At 42.6% G+C, this 4,854-nt stretch overlaps 1 pseudogene; it reads left to right on the plus strand.

The window, feature by feature from the left end:
- The first annotated feature begins 229 nt into the window (after positions 1–229).
- LOC101649481 lies at positions 230–4,620 on the plus strand (annotated as a pseudogene).
- The last annotated feature ends 234 nt before the right edge of the window (positions 4,621–4,854 follow it).

Here is a 4,854-nt window from a genome sequence, read left to right on the forward strand (position 1 = left end):
TAAACTGTCAGCCTTTCAAAAATAATATCCTGGATTAAGACATTTTAAAGATTTAAAATAATGAAAAGGTAATTATATAATAAACATTATCAGCAAGCTTGGTTGTTAAAGAAATTTCAAGTTTATAGTGAAATGTTTGCACCTGAATATTTTTATTCCACTTAAAATGTCAATTAATATGGCCCTTGTAGCCATAGTTCTCAGATGATGAATTATGATTTGGGACTCTATGCCTGTGGCTATAACCTTGTTTTGGAGAGAGTTCTTGGGCATACTAGTGGACAGGATTAAGGTGAGATTAAGTCCTGACTTTAGCAGGGCAAGTCACACCCTTTGATTCCTAGTCCATATGTTCTGCTAAAAGACAATATCCACATCTCCATCAAAGCCATTCCTCTGTGTATAAGAGCCATCTCAGATACACAGAGAAATTTCAGGACCACTGGAAGAGCACCTTCAAGTTCTCTCTTGGAGTGGTGGGGGCCAAAATTGAAGCATATGAGACTGTGACATGGAGACTGTGAGGAAAAGCAAGGGCCAAGAATAGACACCGAGGCGAGGAAACCATGAAACAGAGAGAGGACTGTGGCACTGTGAGGCTGAGGGAGAGGGAAGCATCCTGCTCCACACAGGTAGAAGCCAACTGGCCAACATGGCTGAGCGGTCAGAGCAGCGGTTCTCAACCTGTGGGTTGCAACCCTTCTGGGGATCAAACGACCCTTTTGCAGGGGTGCCTGATTCATAACAGTAGCAAAGTAATAATTACAAAGTAGCAACAAAATTAATTTTATGGTTGTGGGGGGTCACCACAACATGAGGACCTGTATTAAAGGGTCGCGGCACCAGAATGGTTGAAAGCCACTGGGCTAGAGACTGAACAGAGACTTGGCTGTTGGCTGAGGAAAGGTGTGGCTGTAGAAAAAGGACTATCCTTTGGTTACTGTGTTACCCAAGAACTATTTTTACTATGTTTCCTGCACCTTACTTCTGGCAACCTATTAACTTCCCTAATAACACCCTGTAATTGTGAATATTTAATGTGATTTCCATGTCGCCACAATATTAAATTATCAAACCCAGCATAAAAGTAAAATGCTTGGGAGGAATGGCTGGTACTAAAATAGGGTAAAGAAGGCCAAAGGGTGAACACTTGTCTGCTGCCTGCCTTATGCAATAAGGAAGTCAGACATGATCTGTCTCCACATGCGAAATGCCCTCATTTGCTGTTGTTGTTTGGCATGTCTAGTTGTTTCTGACTCAGTAACTCTGTGTATAACAGAACTAAGCAATACCCATTCCAGTGCCATCCTAACAGTTATCCTTATATTTGAGTCCATTATGGCAGCCACTGTGTCAATCCATCTCATCAAGGACCTTCCTCTTAATCACTGCCCCTCCCTCCGCTTTACGAAGCATGATGTCTTTCTCCAGCGACTGGTCTCTCCTAACATATCCAAAGTACATAAGATGAAGTCCTGCCATCCTTGCCCCTAAGGATCTGTGCTTTTTCAAAGACTACTCCATTTGTTCTTTTGTCAGTCCATGGTACTTTCAATATTCTTTGCCAACACCATAGTTCAAATGCTTCATTTCTTCTTTGGTCTTCCTTATTCAATATGCAATTTTCACATGCATATGAAGTGATTGGAAAAAACCTGACTGTGTGAAGTGCAGCTTAGTCCTCAAAATAACATTTTTGTTTCCAGGACTTAAAGAGGTCATTTGAAGCAGATGTATCCAGTGCCACACGTCATTTGATTTTTTTGACTGCTGCTTCCATGAGCATTAATTCTGTTCACGTAACTGCCATGGCTCAAGTTCTGCAGAAACAAACTGAATTGTTCTGGGATGCTATTGTTATGATTCACTTAGTCAATATCTTTTTAGTATTCTCTTCTTTGAGCCAAAATCCATTTGACATCATCAATGACATATTTTTTCCAAGTCCTCTTCTGAATCTGGCCTGATCTTGGCAGCTCTCTGTCAATGTACTGCTGAACCACTGTTGGCTGATACTCAGCACGATTTTACTTGATAGGATATTAAGGATATTGTTCTATAATTTGAGCATTCTTTTGCTTCACCTTTCTTTTGACTGGGGACAGATATCTTCCAATCAGTTGACCAAGTAGCTATCTTCCACATTTCCTGGCATAGCTAAGTAAGTGGCTCCAAGGCTTCATGTGAAACATTTCTATTGATATTCCGTCAATTCCTGGAACCTTCGGTTTGGCTAATGCTTTCAGTGAAGTTTACTGAAGAGTGTTCTTCAATACCATTGGTTCTTCAGGTCATTCCACTGGTTCTTGCTCATATCCTACCTCTTGAAATGCCTGCATGTGACTCGTTCTTTTTGATGCAGTGACTATGCATTATTTCTTTCTTCTTTGGATGCTTCTTACATCCTTCAATATTTTGCACATAGAATCTTTCAATATTGCAAATCAGGGCTAGAATTTTTCTGAGATCTTTCAGTTTGATTTATTCTGAGCATATTCTTTCTCCTTGACGTTCTAGCTCTCGGTCCTTGCACATTTCATTATACTATTTTACTCTGCCTTCTTGAGCTGCGTTTGAAATTTTCTGTTCAGATCTTTGACTTCATCATTTCTTTGGTTTGCCTTAGCTATTCTATGATTAAGAGCAAGTTTTAGAGTCTTTTCTGACATCCATTTGACATTATTTTTCTTTCCAGTCTTCTTAATGACCTTTTATTTTCTTCCTCTATCGTATTCTTTATGTCATGCCAAGCTCATTGGTCTTTTGTCATTCGTGTTGAATACAACAAACCTGTTCTTGAGATGGTCGTAACATGTTCGTGGAATATCCTCAACATCATATATTGGCTCTGTGGACTTGTTTTATTTACTTTTCAACCTGAATTTATATAGGAGCAATTGGTATTCTGTTCCACATTCAGCCCTCGCCTGGTTTTAGCTGCAGATGTAAAACTTCTCCATTCTGTCTTCCCACAGAGGTAAACAATTTGATTTCTATTTATTCCATCTTGAGAAGTCCACGTGTTTAGTTGACTTTTGTGTTGTTCAAAAGGGTATTTGCGACGAGGAGGCATTGTTCTTGCAAAATTCTATCACGTGACCTCCAGCTTCATGTCTGTCACCGAAACCATATTTTCCAACTATCGTTTCTTCCTCTTGTGTCCAACTTTTTCACTTTAATTAGCAATTATTAAAATGCACTTTTAGCTTTCCACAAAGGTTTGCTGCCAGAGCACTTATTTCAGTGAAAACCAACACAGATATCTAAGTCCAAGTTTGGAAAGGAAAAGTCTCGTATCACTATCATTGTCATTAAACATGTTGACTCTGGCAAATCCACCGCCAGTGATTACCTGACCTACAACTGTGGCAGGGTCGATAAAAGGACAACTGAACAATTCGAGAAGGAGCTGCTGCGATGGGGAAGGGCTCCTGCAAGTCTGCCTGGGTCTTGGATACGCTGCAATCTGAACGTGAGCATGGCATCTGTCTATCTCCCTGTGGAACCCCGAGACAAGCAAGTACTACGTGACCATCACCCATGCCCCTGAGCATAGAGACTTTATTTTAGAAAGGATTACCGGAGAGGCACAGGCTGACTGTGCTGGCCTCAGTGTCGCTGCTCGTGTTGGTGGATTTGAAACTGGTCTCTCCACGAATAGGCAGACCCGTGTGCATGCCCTTCTGGTTTACACATGGCGGGTGAAACAGCTACACAATTGTTCATATTAACCAAAAGGCTTCTGAGCCACCCATCAGCCAGAAGAGATATGATGAAATCATCAAGGAAGTCAGCAGCTACAGTAAGAAAATTTGCTACAATGCGGGCACAGTAGCATTTGTGCCACTTTCTGGTGTGATTGGTAACTACATGTTAGCGCCAAGTGCTAACATGCCTTGGCTTGAGAGATAGGTTTCCAGTTAGAGGCCAATGTCCGTGGAACTAAACTGCTTGAGGCTCCGGATTGCACCCTGCCACCAACGTGCTGATCTGACAAGCCCCTAGGCCCGCCTCTACAGGATGTCTACAAAATTGGTGGCACTGCCTCTGCCCCTGTGGGCAGAGTGGGAACTGGTGCTCGGAAACCTGACATAGGGTTCACCGCTGCTCCGGTCACCTTTACGACGGAAGTGAAGTCTGTCGACATGTATCATGAAGCTTTGAGTGAAGCTCTGCCTGGGGACAATGTCGGCTTCGATGTCGATAATGTCTCTGTCAAATATATTCACCTTGGCAATGTGGTTGCTAACAGCAAAATTGACCCACCCATGGAAGCAGCTGGCTTCACTGCTCAGGTGATCCACCTAAACCATTCAGGCCAAATCCGTGCCGGATGCACACCTGTGTTAGATTGTCCCACTGCCCATGTTCCTGGCAAGTTTGCTGAGCTCAAAGAGATGACCGATCACCACTCTGGTTAGAAGCTGGAAGCTGGCCCCAAATTCTTGCAGTCTGCTGATGCTGCCACCATTGACATGGTACCTGGAAAGCCCGTGTGTGTGGAGAGCGTCTCTGACTGTCCTCCCGGGTTGTCTTGCTGTGGGTGACATCAAGGCAGTGGACACAAAGGCTGCTGGAGCTAGACGGCCACCACGTCTACTCAGAAGGCTAAATTCATAGCACCCCAATAGACGCCACCCAAGACTGATCCGTGGTGGAAAAGCAGTCTCAGAACAGGTGGCCTCAATTGGCCATTTAAATTTAGTCGCAAAAGACTGGTTAACGATAAAATGCATTGTAAAATTTTCAGAAGAAAATTAATGCTTTGTGGACCATATGTTAGTTTTGTATGTGGCAGTTTTCTGTTATTAGATTTTAAAATTAGTCCTTTTAAAATAAACGCAACGGCCCAAA

This window comes from Echinops telfairi, unplaced genomic scaffold, assembly GCF_000313985.2.
Source record: "Echinops telfairi isolate 266 unplaced genomic scaffold, ASM31398v2 ScPeMD7_3;HRSCAF=10, whole genome shotgun sequence".
NCBI lineage: Eukaryota > Metazoa > Chordata > Mammalia > Afrosoricida > Tenrecidae > Echinops > Echinops telfairi.